We start from the raw sequence: 19345 nt of genomic DNA, 5'->3' as shown, positions 1-19345 counted from the left end.
AAGATATTTGAAAGCGAAGTTTCCTCAGTAAGATAATATATTCAAACATGAACTTTCACACACTTAATAATCATAATTGAGAGCAAAAGACTCTGCATACTGGATTATTCCTTTCTGTCAGGAAAGAACTACATTACTTCTCTTGGTTTCCATATGTAGGAGGCAGGAATATCTGCCAGTCTCTACTTTCCACATGGGCATGTATTGTAAAGACATGATAACATGTGAAATCATCTAAGTATCTTGGAATCAAAAGGCCACAGAAAACGCATCATTGCTCCAAAACTTGGGCTAATGTTGTTACCAAGTTTGGAAGTGATTATGAGCAAAACACTTCTAATTAATAGCTTCATTAATAGTTGATGTTTTGAAAAACATACTGCATTAAAAATTAGTCTTTGCATTTTCATATTCAAGATAACACAGTTGTATAAATTTATCAACCCACTAACTTTAAAAACATTGCATTACTGCACTTTAAATGGAAAGCTGTGAATCATCACCAAGCAGTTCTCTGGACGGTTCACTGTAATTTAACTATAGTGAACCATGGCAAGGTTGAATCAGACTAGGTCCCAATGAAAATTTTTAAATGAATTCATTTCTGGATAACAGGAAAAAAATGACTGCTTATTGCCAGTGAGATGGCTCTGGGGTCCACCTGCTATCCACAGCACTTTTCCTGAGCTTGACAGAACAGCGCAAAATCCAACTTCCATGAAAAACTGATATGTCAACTAGCTGCTGTTTTATTAATGGATACTCACTATCCACAGCTCAACTCTCAAAAGAACAAGTACATCTTACCACGAGAAGGAAGATTATTTAAAATAATATTAAACTAATTACAATTTCATTCACAGAAATGAAAGACCTCAGTGACCCCCATTTTTAGAAAATTTCAGGACATAAAAGTAGAACACTGGAAAATACACAACCTCAAAGGTGTTTCATCTTTTCAGGCAAGATTATCATTAAGTATAAAACAAAAGCACCACCCTAGGCACTAATATACAGTAGCACCAAGGGCAATCACCTTGATATTTCAAAGTGAGAAAGGCAGCAAAGAGTTCAGAAATAAAAGTCTGCTGTGTTAGGTATGTCAGGAAGGCAATCACATAAGCAAATGTGAAAGAACTTGTCTGCAAGGATTTATATAACCCTAGACACAAAACAGTGTTCAGAGAATGAAACATCTGTTCACCAAAATATTCCCTGCCAACACACTGATGAGGATCACACCTCATTTCTGCCACTGCAGGACAGGACTCACAGGATAAATCATTCATTAGCTTTACTTTCCTTAACGTCCTTTCTCTCTCTTGCCCAGTTGTTAATTTGGGTTCTGGTTTATGCAATTTGCTTTTATGACTTGGTGTTCTTCTAAATCATAGCACAGTTGATACTATACTATTAGGTTGAATCAAGTGAAATTGCCAGTATTTGACCATCTTTGACTTTCAAGAATGGCAATTCCACATGGTATAAGCTAATAATGGACACTTCATAGTTCTTACTACCACTACATCTGCAACAATTGCATTTAAAGGGAAGAGTCATATGGGGCTTCCATTTGTGTACGCTTGGGTGACTATATATATAGGATTTAAGGGAGGTAATAAATATGAAAGACAGCAACTTTTTAACCTTTTATATCCACTGAATAAGCATATTATATAATTATAAATACTTGTCCTATATAAATGTCTACAAAGGCAAATCCTACTTTGCAGTTACCAAAATTAACTTGATTGACAGCCTATAGGTTCAGCATAACGATTTCTGGGCAATGAAAATAGCCTGAATGACATACAGCATATAACTATATAATACTGCTATACTGTAGCAGTGGCCACATCAATATTTTAGGACTTGTGCTACTGCCCAGAACTCTTCTCTTCCCAGAAGTAGAATGGCCTGCTCCACTCAAGCCAACTGCTGTATGAAGCTTTGGGAGGTCATAGAACCAATGCTGGAGACATTCCGAGCAGACTGCTCTGTAATGTGACGGTCAGTCAGACAAAGTAGAATTTTATATGAGCTTGGGCTTAATATTACCTTCTCTTGGCCTGAAATTTTTTTCTGGTGCTTAAAAGTCCTAAGAATCCTTCAACTGCCAATAGGGCTCCCTCTTTAAACCATTCAACACGAAAACACTAGTAAATCCTCTGCTTGTCATTTTTATTCTTTCCTAACTCCCAGGATGCTGTCCCAGTGAACCGACGACTGCAGCTAAAATGGATGGCACTGCAACATTTTACAACACATAATGGAAGTGGACTGCTTTTTCTATTTTGGAGAAAATATGTTGTAATGTCCATTGGGACTGAGGATAAGAGATTATAGGAACCATTTCTTCAGTCTGATAAAGTAGCTAGTAGCAGGCCCAGAAATCCATAGCAATTAAAAGGCAAATAAAAGTTAAATATAGAATTTGTATATCTATTGTACATTATAATCAAAGATCTGATCTTGTTAACAAATCATTAGTTATTCCTTATCACTAACATCCCTGTGAAGTAGTAGGTAAGTGACGGGACATTACTAGGCCATTCATATGCAAATTTGGGGGCAAGAGTTGCCAACCACCATTTATTTATCTGTAAATGGAAAATGGCGCTAGTTGTGCTTACCAAACACAGGCAGAGTTCAGTTTTTTGAGGCTTAGTCTAGTTCTGTTTAAACCTACCCCCTCAGCTACATGACTACATTGCCTAGAGATTTATACAGCTCTGATAAGAGAACTTCTCAGAAAGAAGAAACAAAATAGAAAACAATTTCTCAAAACTTGCAAAATAATACTATAATAACTCAATTAAAAAATATTAATGGAGAACATAATTGGTTCACTACAAAGGACCACACAGACAATGAAATTTTAGTGATTTGAAAGTTCTGACTTATTAGACTGTACCTTAGAATTATAACAATATATTACCCCTCCTGGGACAGTTAGCAATTTACAGGATATTGAAGCTGCATTCCAGAAACATCTCCTTTAGTCAGCTGGCAGAATGTTAAGCTTCGCCAATAGAGTGATCCGGTAAGGGGAAAGACACTCCCCTCCCAAGGAGCTCTGGCCTGCCAAACCCTGGGCAAGTGGCAGACTGCTTCTACAGACCCGCTTGGACCAGCCCATGCCCTCCAGCAACAGTGGGCTGCTAGAGAGCAGCTCCAGCCCCGCATCCCTCCAAGGACTTCACAACCAGCTCCAAGCTCCTCATGCTCAGGTAAGAGCAGGCCAGTTTCTTCGCCACCCACTGGCTGGTTGTTTCCCTAGTAGCCACATCCTCTTTGAAGAGGTCTAATATGGGAGGAAGGCCTCTCCCATTCCTTAGTTCCTTTATTATCCATTTTACATCATCCTAGACTAGGTAGTAGCTGATGTTTTGCTACCTCTGGGTTCCTAAGAACCTCTTTTACATCTTTTAGTAGTTAACCACTTTCTACTAGTAAGCAGTTCCTTATAATTTCCTTGTTCAGATAACTAATGTGGTTTCTGTCTCCTGACTGATACATCCACCTCCTTTCTTCCCCATCTCCCTTGACGAATTATCAGGAACCAACATCACACCATCCTAAAGTACTCCTTTTACTGTTCTGAGTGAAGACTACTATACAGCTTTTATAGTCTTCAAAAAGATTCTACTTCCTCCTTTCTTCAAACAATCTTGAGGTAGCACACTTCAGACACTATGAGCGTTCTCCAAAGCATCCAGCCCAATTTAATCTATAGATGACAAGATGAAACTTCTGATAACACTGAAAATTTACTAAAATGCCTAAATTGAAATGCCATTCACAAAACTAAACAATGTGTACTTTTTATACATATGCTCAGTGAGTTCAATTCAGAGATCATTTATTAATCATGATGTTACTCCTATTTGCTCAACGGTAAAAATCTAGAGGTTTGGGGGCATAAATTAGATAGACATCACTTAGGCATACACACACACAATTCAAAACAAAGCATATATTGAATTCTCATAGATTTTTTCTCAAAATACTTGTTAATCAACGTGTCAACACTTTTTCAATGGAAATGAAACATTAATTTATTCTGAGACATTATATGATGATCAGAAACTGTTAATACAAAAAGCATTTATTTATTACACATTGGATATGGCTCAAGATAAGTTTCTAACCTGCACAATTTAGAATGACTTTTTTTAATAGTAAAATACAAAATTGAAGTTAAGAAATGAGAGGCATGCTGTACTGGGACCTAATTTCCATGGGCAGCCTTCCATAGTGTAGATTCAAGGAACACAACAAGTAATTGTACAGTCGTTTCTCGGTATCTAGTACCCATGGGGGATTGGTTCCAGGACCACCATGGATACCAAAATCCCCTGATGCTCAAGTCCCATATACAAAATTGGCAGTATTTTTGTATAACCTATGCACATCCTCGTATACTTTAAATTATCTCTAAATTATTTATATAATACTTAATACAACATAAATGCTATGTAAATAGCTGTTACACTGTATTGTTTAGGGAACGATAGCAAGAAAAAAAATCTGCACACATTCAGTAAAGATGCAACCATTGTAGGCCTTTCAATCCGAGGTTGGTTGAATCCGCAGATGTGGAACCGCAATAAGGGGGGCAGACTATATAGGCATGAATAGAAGAAAAATTTGTAAATGTAAAACGAAAGATACCTTAAAAATTTCAAAAATTTTGGGCAAAATTTTAGGAGCACATTATTGTATCTCTAATATAAAACCTGAAAACCTTTATTGAGATTAGCATGAAAGACTTTTTCTTTTTTTCCTCTATCTAGCAACAAACAAAATTCAGAGTATTGAAATATTTACTCTGATATTTTCTTGTGACTTAATTTCATGTAATACCCCAGGGTAAAACACGTTTAGTTAAAACACTGAATTATAGGGAAGAAGCATTGAGATTTAATAGACATGGAGTAAAGCCAAATGGGAAAAATCTGCTTTGGCTTCCAAAGCCCACCTATTAACACAATGATATATGCTAAGGGTCTCTAAACATTATGCTTTTACTTTTGAATCTATAAATAAAACTTTACTAAACTTTCTATCCACAGGTTGTATAATACATTTGCAAACTGTTGAGGGAGGGATATCAGGGATGGAAGCCATAGAAAAATAAAAGTGCTATTTTCAGTTCTGAACATCCTCAGCTACTTTAAAATACAGTATTACTTATACTACCATAAAATATCAATCTCTTTCTATACTACCACCTAGGAAGAACTGCTTTTTAAAAAATTATTTTGAAATAATTTTAGGCTTATAGAAAAGTTGCAAAAATAGGAAAGAGAATTTGCATGTTTATCCTCACCTGGCTTTCTCTAATGTCAACAACTCACCTAACCATTGTATGATTATCAAAACTAGGAAATTAATATTAGTAGACTACTACTGACTAAACTACAGTTTTGAATTTTGCTAACGTACTTTTTCTGTTCCAATACCCACTTCAGGATCTCACACCGTATTTAGTTGTCGTGCCTGTTTAGTCTCCTCCAATCTGTGAGTGTTCCTTATACTTACCTTGCCTTTCATGACTGACAATTTTGATGCTACTGGTCATTTTGTAGAATGTCTCTCAGTTGGGGTTTATCTGATGTTTTCTCACAATTAGATTAAGGCTATGCATTTTCAGTTAGAATACCACATAAGTGATGTTGGGTTCTTCTCAGTGCATATATCAGGAGGAGTATGATGTCGATATGTCTTATTACTGACAAATGCTAACCTTGATCTCTTGGTTAAGATAACCAATTACAATGGAGAAATCCAATTTCCCTTTGTAATTGATAATTATCTTGGGAGGAGATACATTAAGGCTGTGTTAATATACTGATCGTAGCATCCACCAATGGATCTTGTATGCAACAGTTATTACTGCGGTCTTTGTCTCCTGGAGATTTTGTATTTTCCTCATTCTTCTATATTTATTAACTAAAATTCTTCTGTAAGAGCTGTCCCTTCTCCTTTATCGATTGACTGACTGGTATTAGTATGGACTCATGGGTATTTATTTTGTCCTATGGGTTATAATTCCATAAAAATATACCATTTATTTTTTTGCTCAAATTGTTCCAGATCTGGCTACTGGAAGCACCTTCAGGCTGGCTCCCATGTCCTTATGACACGCCTTCATCCATTTTAAGCCCTTCCTTATTTTCTGACCTCACAGATGTTACGGGTTTATCTTGTACTTTCCCTTCCCCAGCCCTGGAATCAACCACTTCTCCAAGGAGTTCTGGTTCCTTTTATTGGAGAATGATATTAGAAAACAATATCTGAGCTCTGGGCATGTAGACTGCTACTGGACGTCACTGATCCCAGCGATCTCAGTGGACAGAGCTGGAAATATATGTATGCATACTGACCATACACATGTATACACACATCTTTGTTTATTTCTATATCTATCTATATTTCTCTATCTGTATGTATACTAAAAACCATGAGTTCAAGCTGGTATCTCAAGATTCATTCTGGCATTTTCCCTTTCCTTATTTGTAACTGAGAGAACTACTTTTAGTATTTTGGTGACTACTATTTTAGACCCTTGAATACGCAGTATTTACTACAAAATTGAATGAAAATGTACACACACATGTTCCTCATTTTTCTGCTCCAACAACATAAAGGCAAAGACTGAAGATTTGACTACATAAAAATTATAAATATTTCTACTACAAAGAACCAGAAAATATATATAGCAAACAATAAACTGAAAAAATATTTGTAACATATGTCTATTTAGAAAGTAACAATAGTAAAAAAAAATAAAGAACTTGATACAAAAAATAACATGTGGGTTAGGAGGCGGGTGAAATGGGTGAAGGTGGTCAAAAAGGACAAATTTCCAGTTATAAAATAAATAATTCATAGGGATGTAATGTACAGCATGGTGACTATAGTTAATAATAGTGTATTGCACATTTGAAAGTTGCTAAGACAGTGGATCTTGAAACTTCTCATTAAGAGAAAAATAAAATTTTAACAGTATAGTGATGGATATTAACTAGACTTGTAGTGATCACAATATACACAAATATCAAATCATTATGCTGCACACCTGAAACTAATATAATGTTGTATGTCAATTATGTCTCAATAAAAGAAAAATAACAACAAACAAACAGGTAATTCATAGAACTAAAAAAGGTAAACATATAATAAGAAAATCAATCTAAAGAGTTAAAACACAAATGAAGTAATGATATATCTCTTTTCATCAATCACATTGGCAGACAAAAAATATTATTAATACCTTCAGAGTTAAAGAGGTACAGAGAAACAGCAGAAAAATAAACTGATACAACTTGATTAGAGAACAATCTGGTATAACTACCCAAATTTAAAATACGGATGAATCTTGACATACGAATTTCCTTCTAGGAAGCTACTCAACAAAATATTCATAAACACACCCAAGCACACACAGTGAGGGAGCAACTGTAATACTGTGCCTCTAACAGTAAAAACTGGAAACGAACTACACAACATTATAATGTTTCAGGGCATGATTTTCCTAAAGTTTAACCTGTTTGGGGTTTGTTGAACTTCTTGAATACGTAAATTTGTGTCCTTGATCAAATTTGGGAAAGTTTCAGGCAGTATTTCTTCAAATATTTTTTCTGACTCGTTCTCTGTTTCTTCTTTTGGGACTCCAAAAGGTCTCTGTGAGACCTCTTAAAACTGACTACAGAATATTGCTGAGATGAATTAAAGAAGATCTAAATAAATAGCCCGATATATCACATTCACACATTGGAAGATTCAATATTGTTGCCAGTTCTCCCCAAATTCATCTATAGATTCAAGGCAATTCCAATCAAAATTCCAGCAGGCATTTTTTCTTTTTAAACAAACTGACAACTATATTCCAAAATTTTTAGCAAACGGCAAATGACCTAGAACAGCTAAAGCGATTTTACAGCAGAAGAACTCAGCTGGGAGACTCATGCTGCCTAACTTCAGCACTCGCTCCTACAGCTAAGGTCATTGAGACAGTGCGGTATTAGCGAACAGACGGATTAGCGGAAGAGAAGAGAAAGTCTAGAAACAGACCCAAACATCTAGAATCAATTGACTTTCAAAAAAGGTAACTGAATGGGGGCAAAAAAGGAAAAAATGTTTTCAACAAATGTTACTGGAACAACTGAATTTCTATGCAAATTTAAAAGTAAATACGAACCCTTACCTCACATCATACTCAAAAATTCATTCAAAATTGAACATACACCTAAAGGCAAAAGCTAAAACTCCCAAAAGAAAATATAGGGAAAAAAATCTTTGAGACTTTGAGGTAGGCATATATTTCTTAGAATACAAAAAGCATGAAGAGAAAACAAAATAATTGATAAACTGTACTTCGTCGAAATCAGAGAACTGTGTTCTTTGAAACACATCGTTAAGCTAATCAAAAGGCAATCCACAGAATGGGAGGAAAACATTCATTTCACATGTGGAATGGTTTTACACACTCTTTTCGCATGGGGAAAGGTTTCTCTAGACAAAGCCAAGAGTAGATTCACAGGATACTACACTCAACTGCTTTCCAAAGTGCTTAAACCAATTTACAGTCCAAGCTAAGTGTAAAAGAACTTTCTAGTTGCTTCAAATCCTCACCAAAATTTGATAATGTCAGACTTTGAGCTTTCAGTTTAGTAGATGAGAAATGACAGTTCATTTTGCTTTTAATTTGCATTTTTCTGATAACAAGGCTTAGCAACTTTCCATAGGTTTATTAGCCATTCTTGTTTCCTTTCTCTGAAGTGCTTTCTCAGTTTTTACCCATTATTCTGCTCCGCATTTGTCTTTTTCTTACTATTTTTTAAAATATAAATGTGTTTAACAATCTCGTCAGTTACCTGTGTTTTAAATAGCTTTTTCTCTCTTTGTGGCTTTTTCACTTTTTAAAGGTATTTTTGATTACAGAAGTTTGTTATTTTAATGTAGTTGAATTTATCCATCTTCTTTATTGTTTAGTTGGGTTTTTTGTCACCTGTTTACAGAATTGTTCCCCATTCCAAGGTCATGTTTTCCTATATTAGCTTTTTTTTTTTTGGTGAGGAAGATTGACCCTGAGCTAACATCCGTTGTCCATCTTCCTCTTTTTGCTTGAGGAAAACTGACCCTTAGCCAACATCTGTAGCAATCTTCCTTCATTCTGTATGTGGGACACTGCCTCAGCATGGCCCAACGAGTGGCAGACAGCTCCACATCCGGGACCTGAACCCATGAACGCGAGGCTGCTGCAGTGCGTGAACCTAACTGCTACACCACCAGGCTGATCCTGCTATATTATCTTTTTAAAGTTATATGGTTCTAGCTTTCATATTTAAGTCTTTAAATCCACATAAAATTGACTTTTAGGTGGGGCATTAGGGATCCAATTTCATTATTCTTCCTTAAGGACAGTCAACGGCAACTATATGATTTATCAAATATTCTATCCTTTACTTCACTGATCTACAATGCCAGGTGTATACAGGATTAAATTCCTATGTATATACAGAACCATTTCTGTGCTGCCCATTCTGTTCTGTAAGTCTATTCTACACCAAGACAACATTGTATTAATTACTATAAATTTATAACAACTGTTGATATAAGGGGTAAGGGAAATCCCTATACCTTGTTCTTTAGAAGTGGCCTGGCTTTTCTTGGACCATTACTCTTTCATATGAATTTGAGAATCGGCTTGTGAAGTTCAATAACAAAAACAACAACAAATATCCTACTGGTGTCTTGTTTGGAATGGTACTGAATTTATGAAAATTGACATTCTTATGATATTGAGTACTGCTATCCATAAAAGTGTCTATTTTTTTAAAACTTTCTCAATGAAATTCTAAAATATTTTCTATAAAAGTCTTGCATATTCTTTGTTAAGTTAATGCCTAGGTATTTTATATTTTTATAGTACTGTATAGGTTAAATTTTTTTATAATTACATACTTCAAAGGGCTATAAATGAGGATTAAATGAGTTAATATTTGTAAAGTGCCTAAAATAGTGACTGGTATATATGTGTTTATTAAATAAAAAAAAATAAATCACATATTCCATTTATCTCTGGTATGTGAATTTTAGACTAATTTTGATTAGTTATTAAAAGAATGATGTTGAGATTTTTTATTGTGTTTGTGTGATATTTATTTGTTAATTTGGGAACAACTGAGATATTTACCACATGGAATCATCTTATCCATCCAAGAATTACAAACCTTTTTATTTACTCAAGTATTATCTTATTTCCTTCAGTAACATATTGTAGTTTCTTCCATATTTCTTTTTTTTTAAAAGATTTTATTTTTTTCCTTTTTCTCCCCAAAGCCCCCTGGTACACAGTTGTATATTCTTAGTTGTGGGTCCTTCTAGTTGTGGCATGTGGCATGCCGCCTCAGCGTGGTTCGATGAGCAGTGCCATGTCCACGCCCAGGATATGAACCAACGAAACACTGGGCTGCCTGCAGTGGAGCGCACGAACTTAACCACTCGGCCACGGGGCCAGCCCCTTTTTCTTTTTAATCTTCCATATTTCTTGAGTGTACTTCCTTTACTGAGATTTTTAAAATATTTTATTTATAAAATAAAAGCATTTATTTATATTTTATTTTAATTACATGAATATCCATTCACTGTAAAAAAAAAAAATTCTTTTAAACAAACAAATGTTTCTAGTAAGTTTTTTCTATCCCCTAATTCCTTTAACATTGGGTAAGTTGAGTATTTTTTGACATCTGCATTCCTTCTATGGTAAAATGTCTGCTGGTAGTCGTTTGTTGTGTTTTTTTTTAAAATGGGTTGTCTGTCTTTTTCTTCCTGATTTTTAGGGTCTTAAAGAGTTTGAAGGGTCTTTCAAAACATGATGATTTCCTACATTTTCCATTTCGTTCACTAGTATTTAGAAAAGCTGCTGATTTTTTAGTATGTGTCTTGCTGATCAACCACCTGGAAACCCTTGACTGATATGATCTAGCTTAGGTTTTGAAAGCATCACTACTTATTACTACGTTAAAAACCCACAAAACAGGGATAAAGGTAGAAGCTGGAAGACTTGGCAGTAACTCAGGTGAGAAACGAAGGTGGCCAACTGGAGTAGTAATAGTAAGGATGGTAAGAAGTAGCTGAACTTTTGATATATTTTGAAGGTACAGCCAGCGAGATTTTCTCATGGATTAGATGTTGTGATTGATGCTGCATATGAGAGGAAGAGAGGAATCAGAAATGACTCTAAGAAACGGGAAAGAAAGAATGATCAACTGAGATAAGGAGGCCACAAGTACAGCAGATTTGGGTGGAAGAATGCAGAATTTCAATTATCATTGAGTTTTTGAAGTATGTATAATTTCTGGTTTCCAGAGTTTTTTTCGTTTTTTTTGGAGAGTCTAGCCTTGCCTTTGGCAGTTTCTCTTTGCAGATACAATGGGATGCCAAACTTCAACTTCTAAAAGACACAAAAGTCAGAGCTACTGAAGTAGTGTTAGAGCCCAGACAGCCACTGACCCACCTCTGTGGAGCCACAGGGCTCTGCAGAACATGACTTGAAAACCAAAGGTGTAAGAAAAGAGCTCTACATTTACTGATTTCATTCAAGCATTCAGGTCGTCTGTGGACTTGGGCTCTGGCAGTTCCCAGTGAATCGGACAGCACCAAGAAATTCATCGGCACTTACTGTATGATCACGGAAGCCAAAGTGTGAAGCAATAAAATAGACTTAGGCACCCTACCATTCAAAAGAGTCTTGGAAATTGTGTTTTCTAAGGAATCTACAGACAAGTTCACAAAATGTTTCTGTTCACTTCTTACTGAAAGGCTTTCTATGAGAATAATCAACAGTTCTGAAGCTTTTCAAGGGATTAGACTAGAGGTTCTCTATTGTCCTTTGCTGATGTAAAATTGTTTGAATTTACAGAACTAAATATGTTAATTAAATATGTTAATTACAGTGACCCTGGAGCACACATACATTAGGACATACAAATGCGAAAGCTGTCAGAAAACTTCAGACCAAGGTTATTTAAAAACCAGAAATAGGAATATCCTATGCAAAGAGAAAAACAGGGTTGCCACTGGCAATACAGTGCTAAAATTTGTCAGTGAATCTACTACTCAGGCAGCCCACGGACAAGGAACCAAGGAAATTAAAAATTGAACTAAAATTGTAAACTGAATCAAACTAATATGTACATTAGACGGCTGGTAGAGTCTTACACCAATGCTGTATCACATTCCAGAAGAAAAAATTGTCGTAATGCCTTTGTACTACATTCCTATAAGGATATAGATCTCTAACTACCAAAGATGTTATATTTAGCTACTGAACTAAATTCAACATAACACAAGTCCACGAAGCTGGATCTGTGTAGAGAACAAGTTATGTAGAAACAACTGTAGCCTGGTAAGCTGATATGATGTATCCATAAGTAGGGATGGCAGAAACAATACTTTAAAGACGCTTAGCTTCAAACGTATGGCATAGCTGTGGACTACTGGAACCTATAAAAGTAGATAGAACAATTGGTATAGAGCAATCAAAATAAGATGGGCAAGTTCAAGTGGAAGCAATAAACATGAGCACTCTATAGTTAGAATAATAATAAATCACATTTAGAATTTCATAGAAGCCTGTAATTTTAGATGGAAGCGGCCTTAGAAATAACCTTGTCCAACTTACTTGTTTTATGGAAGAGGAATATAAAACCCATAAGTGTAGTGAACTAAGAAAAAAGGACTGCAAATTAAGGTTATTTTTGGAGAAGAAGGATGGGATTACATCACCAAAGAGTTAGGGTCTATAATGCAAGCGTCAGATCTAAGCTAAAAATGATAAAGCTGTAATACAGCATAAATTATTTACAAGTAAAAACAAAAGAGTAGTTAAAATTTCCATTTGACCTGAGCTTAGTATATTGATGCGGTTAAAATGAGAAACAAGGTAATAAACACATAGAAATTCATTCAATTACAAACAAATAGTTCCCAAAATACTTAGTGTTTTATTTAAACATATGTATAATAATGTGCACAAGGAAAAGCGTATTTTTACATAAATCCTCTAGGAACTAATATGCTTTACCACAAACAGTAGGAATCAGTATACGGTGCAGAAAAGAATATTTTGGGTTTCAGGAAAAAAAAAATGCCTCTAGATTCAAATCCCTTACAAGACAGATAAGCTTAAGGAAGTTACTTGTTTTTGTGAGTATCAGTTCACTCATATATAAAATGTTGATAGTAATACCTACCTCACAAGGTTCTTAGGAAGATTTTAAAAAGTAGTATATACACATATAAATGTCCTAGTACACAGCAGATGCTTGAGCTATTTCTTTTCTTTATTCTTCTATAAATATTTCTAGTAACTACAATAAATACTAACATAACACATATGTCAGGCACTTTTCTAAATGCCTTACATACATTAATTTACTTAATCCTCACAATAACTCTGTGACGTAGGTCCTATTATTATTCCCAGTTTTTAGATAAAGAAACTGAGCCACAGAGCATTTAAGGCCACACGGAGTGGTGATGTCAAGATTCAAACCCAAGCAATCCAGAATAACGAAATTCCACTAAAAAGGCTGAACCACCTAAACAATTAGCTCTGAGAGTAATATAAATGTAAATGATTTTAGTGCATAGCCAGAGTGAAGAACTACTGTTCTAAACACAGAAGATGTAATGGCAACGCATGTCAAGTGGCCCCTGGAATCAGGATGATCTTCAAAGCTAAAATTACCAAAGAGAAGTAGTGGTAAAGTGCATGGCATGCTGAGTTAGTGCAATGAGAAGAGTGGATGAGGTGGGGAGTGGAGCAAGATGCCAGACAGGAAGGCAGGATTACTTCCCAAGTGCCAGGAAGGCGGGCTCAGAAACACGAGGGAAAGCAAACAGCAAGGCAATCTCTATGGCTACAGCAGCAGCTCAGCAACACAATCTGATGACTTGTTTGTGAACAGTGACAATACCCATTCTTTTGTCACTGCTTATTCTTGCAAATGACATGATGCTTTTCTCATCGTTGCTTTTTTCCATAACGTGCAACTACCACGAGTTTTGTTATTAATTGCAATTTAGTGACTTTGTCTTAATCTTGCTGATAAAACATTTGAGATTAGGTTTAACTTTTTTACCTTAAAATTCAGGAAATAAATTCATTATAAAATCATCTTCAACCAATATTAATATATTCACTGAATAAAATATGCATGGTTATAAAGCATGCAAAGTATGTGGGGGATCATTTTCACAATGGTAGACTACAACAAAATAAAACCAAACATAGCACCAGAACCACATAAAACTCAAAATACAGGTTTCACAGAATTAAAATATCCCTTAGGTAGCATCTAACTGAGGTTTCCATTTGGTGATATTACAGTGGCACTAGTAAAGAGTTCATATAAAATATAATTATACTGTTTTTAAAAAACCATAATAGAGAAGGAATTTATTCCAACGAACTCTTGGAGTTATTAACCATTTTTATTTTAATGACTTTCTTTTGAGTATTGAATGGAATCTGCTGTTCCTTTTCCCAGAATAGAAACACAAATGCACATATACATAGCATTTTCCACGTAACAGCAGCGAGGTCATCTACCTTGACTAGCTGAAGAACATGAGCACTATAGTATTTCTAAACAGAGATATGGATTTTGTACACATTTATATCTCCATGGCACTAGCACATCCCTAAATGAATGATTCAATAGATGCCCATATTTAAAGGTGACCTGGTACTTGCTGACTTCCCCCATCTTTTTTGCAGCACCACTTTTGAATCTTTCTTGTTTATAACACAAAAAGACTGTGTGAAATGGTGAAAATATACTGATTTAGAGTTGGAAGATAGCTGTTCAAGTCCAGGCTTGACACTTCAGCAGTATGATCTTAAAACATTAAACCTTTGCCATCAATTTACTGTCTGCAGAAGAAAGTTTAATCCAATTTCACAAAGCTTTAGTGAGTACTGGGCAAAGCATCAGTTTCCTCATCTGATACATGGGAATAGTAACAGTACTTATTTGATAGGATTAGACGATTAAATAAAGGGCCAGCCCCATGGCCAAGTGGTTAAGTCCGCACACTCTGCTTTGGTGGCCCAGGGTTTCGCCAGTTTGGATCCTGGGCACAGACATGGCACCGTTCATCAAGCCATTCTGAGGGAGCGTCCCACACAGCACAACCAGAAGGACCTACAACTAGAATACACAACTATGTACCGGGGGGCTTTGGGGAGAAGAAGAAGAAGAAAAAGAAAAGACTGGCAACAGACATTAGCTCAGGTGCCAATCTTTAAAAAAAAAAAGAAGATTAAACAAGATAATACATGTAAAGTGCATGGCAAAATGCCTAGCACAGAGTAAATGCTCAATAACCAGCTAATATTAATATGCCTCATATCATGCGAGGCGCTGGATAAAATATCTGTCTTGCAGGGTAACAAGAGATTATGTATGGAGTTGGAATAAAAAGCGTGTTAAATAAGTGGTAGTCCCACTCTCCAGTCTGTTGACAGAATGGGAAACTAGGACACATGTAAGTTAGTAACATGCTGAGTGGAAGCCTGGAGAGGGTGCCCATCTCCTCCCCTCCAGGACTGAAGTAGTCACTCCCCAAGCTCTTGGGAGTGTCAGTGACTGATAAATCTCAGCTCAGTCCCTCTGTGGGATTTGCTCTAGGTTAAAGAGAGCTGCCTCACCCAGGTCACACCCCCTTCTCAGGGCACCAATGACTTGGATCCCAGTGACTGACAGACATGAGAATATAAAGGCCAAGCCCTTAGCCCCAATTCAGGTAAGTCTGAAGGGCCATCACAGCTCCAGAGTTCCCTGAGATAAGCTGAAGCTTTCTAGGCAACGGACACGCAATTCAAATTCTCCCCCTGCCCAATCCTGCTTCTCTCACTCCCCTAAAGGTATTGATCCTGATAATATGCCTACACACAAATCTGTCTCAGAGTCTGCTGCCTAGGGAAATAACTTATGACACTTGCCCAAAGTCAAAAAGTTAATGAGAGATCACAATGGGATTTACTACAGATGTGCCAGCATAACTCCACAATTATAAAATGAGCAGAAAAGACCAAATGAAAGAATAAACCAAAAGACCTATAAGGTGACATTATAAATAATATGCTAAAATACTCAAACAATGCCTCACTTGTGGATCAAAATAAAACTAAAGAAGGATCTCTACTGAAGCTGAGCTGATGTGAAACAAAGGAGCATCCATCTCCACATGGAGAGGAAAATGAAAAGGTGATGGAGAAGATGAATTTCCTGGGCTGCCTTCTACTTCACCTCAGAAGCAGGGACTAATTGGACTAAATGCAGCTTTAAAGACAGAATAGTTCCCACTCTTTATTCTATACAAGAGGCAACTGCAACCCAGAGGGAAACCTGGCTTACCAAGGGTACAAGGTAAAGTGGCCTGTCTAGGCCTCTTCATCTTCAGAGTCCTTCAGCTTTGTCTTCAGTAAGCGATTTCAACGTTTTACGTAAAGTATAGCTCCCACAAAAGATCCACATATATTCAAATATAAGTATAAAATGCATTATAAAACTAAGTATGACTTTTGAATTAGGCATCAGTGTCACTCTTCCCCTCCCATCAAGGTAGATACTTGGGATTTGATGATGTTATGAGTTATCACAGAATGGCTTTACAAAGGTTAGAACTCACTATCTATACCTCTAACTATATTAGCAATTAAAATTCATCAAACATTGTATCTTAATGGTGTTGCCTCAAAATGAACACAATTATTATCTCATTCAACAGGATGCCATAAAGACTAAATATTTAATGGTAGCAATGCATTCTAAATGCCACATACACAAATAACATAGCCATACGTATAGCAACTTTGAGCAGGTTAACATTGTAACAGGTTAATATTACATATAACTGATCGAAAAGAGCCCAGATGAGACATGAACATTTAGACATCTGTTTCCAATCAAGAGAGCAAGATTTAAACTGATAAACATAAATTTAATCAAGCCACCTCAATCCAAATAAGAAAGGTCTTGAAAATCCCTGTTGTAGGCAAATCTACCATCAGGAAATCCTCAAAGACCTTTGAGGAAAACAGGGTAATGGGATGGAAGTTAAAAGCAAACCCACAGTTACCTTTAAAATATTTTGTAATTATTAAAATAAGACAACCATAATGAGTGAGGAAAAATATCAAGGATATTTTTACACAAATTAAACTGGTGCTAATCATTCATTTTTATAGACTATTTCTTGCTTGCTAGAAACCTCTCTGAAACTCTGTCTTTTGTTTCCAAGAAATAATCATAAATATTATTTGTGAAGAAGCATTACCTTCTTCCCTTCCCACAGCTAGCCATTTATCCAGAATACTTAAAGAATAAACTTGTTACTGAAACACTTAATATTTAAAATGTTTGGGTAAACTTTATTTGCCTTGCTTGGGAAAGCTGAGGCGGCACCATTCAAAAGCCGTCCCCCTAGCACAGTGGGCCCAGGGTTTCCCTCCCGTCAGAAACAGGCTTTGGGGTCAACCCCTTGACACGCAGTTCAGCTCCCTGTCTTTTAACAAACTAAAAGAGCAGTACTACGACTCTTCAATTCTTTCATCAATTCTCAAGGCTTCTCTGAAAAATCTCTCTTTCTACTCTGCCATAGCTTTTTTAATTCCCTCTTTTCTCTTAAACTGTTTCCTCTTTTTCTAGTTACAGCAGTAATGATTTGCAGGTGAAATTATACTGTTAAAAGATGTACAGAGGCAAAAGCATGAATATCAGAATTTTACATAAAGATAAATTGTGGTTACAAAAGTTTAGAAAAGGGATGACAGTACTAGTCTACATAACTCTGATAATAGGGTATACACTAACCTCCCAGCAACCAGCCAATGGCTTGTGTGGAATCAGTCAGCAACCCATTAATTTACGATGTTCTCACATTTATATACAGATACTTATATTGAGGTATAGGAAATTCCAGAGAAATAGCACTTATGTTCAAGTGCTTTGCAAGAAAATATAAAATACCAAAGAATACTGTTGAGAAATTATATAAAACATACAAATCAGTAGTCTTCAAAACACGTAACCCCCTTCAAATGGGAGCACCTTAAGACTTTTCAAGGAATAGTTTTAAAAGCAAAAATAGTTTTAGAAATACAATTAAATGAATTAATTTCTGGAAGCTAAATATGCGAATGAACATCTTCCTTAAAACTGTGAGGGTAGAAATTTTCTCTCTTCCAGGAAAATAATCAAGGATCTAAGATTTCTGATTTTTAAAGGAAAGTTTGTCATGTACTTTTTAAAGGTGGATGATGATGAATACCAAATAGTTATGGTAAATATTCTATTGACTATATTAAAAAGAACAATAGTTTTATTTTTAAATGTCAATATTTACAATATCCTCAAAATTATATCTTTTGCAATGTTTAAACTTACTGTTAAAAAGTTTTAGCTGTCGACATAAAAATGTGCAAGGGATTAACATCTTGATACTCCCTAGAGAGATGGTGAGTAAAAAAGCTTGAAAGCCACCAGAATAAATAAATCATGTCAAAGTTTCATTCACCCCTACCATTCTAATGCCAAGATTCTAAAGAAGGAACTACATACATAAGTCCTAGACTGTCTGGAGTCTCACAGAGAGGGGGGCTTAATTAGGCGACTTTTGTAGGGTGGGTGAGATTTGAGCAGTTTTACGAAGAGAAAGCAGGGAACTTGAAAAACTGGAGAAAAGACAGAGGCTAGAGGGGAGACGGAGGCACCACAGCATGGAGGCCTCCGTGGGAGAGGGAAAGCGGATGTGCACAGGAGGAAAACGCAAAGGGCACGGGTTTTCACGTCACAAGCAGCTTGAATTCAAGTTCGGGTTTCACTACTTTTTGGCTGAGTCACTTTGAAAAAGTCTTAATTTCTATTTTGAAGATGAAATGAGGGGGCAGAAAATCAAGCGCTTTTTAAGTTAATAAGTGATAGCACATGTTAGTCAGTAAGCCCTTTTCAACTGGGAAACATTGAACAGTGGCAATTTGCATACTGGTCAATAGCATGAGCCCTGGAAGCAAGAGACTGTGCTGAGACAAAAATTGCCATTTCCTAGGGGGTATGATCTCGCCAGTTAACCAAACATCTCTGTGCCCCGCTAGCCTTATGTTAAAATGGAGATAACTGAGGTACCTACCTCATAAGGTTATTATGAGGATTAAGTCAGTCATTGCACATAAAGAGCTTAAAATTGTGCTCAGAAGAATTAGCTGCTTAATATTGTTGGTGGTGTTATTGTTATTATCACTCTCTGATTCTCAATGTCAAATACA

General features: G+C 36.0%; 1 protein-coding gene across 27 annotated transcripts in view; it reads right to left on the bottom strand.

The window, feature by feature from the left end:
* The window catches only part of WDR7 (WD repeat domain 7), a 355090-nt gene that overhangs the window by 119972 nt on the left and 215773 nt on the right, over window positions 1-19345 (bottom strand). The gene's annotated exons all lie outside the window — the stretch shown is intronic.

This window comes from Equus przewalskii, chromosome 7 (genome assembly GCF_037783145.1).
Source record: "Equus przewalskii isolate Varuska chromosome 7, EquPr2, whole genome shotgun sequence".
Lineage (NCBI taxonomy): Eukaryota > Metazoa > Chordata > Mammalia > Perissodactyla > Equidae > Equus > Equus przewalskii.
This window is presented reverse-complemented; position numbering and strand designations above follow the sequence as displayed.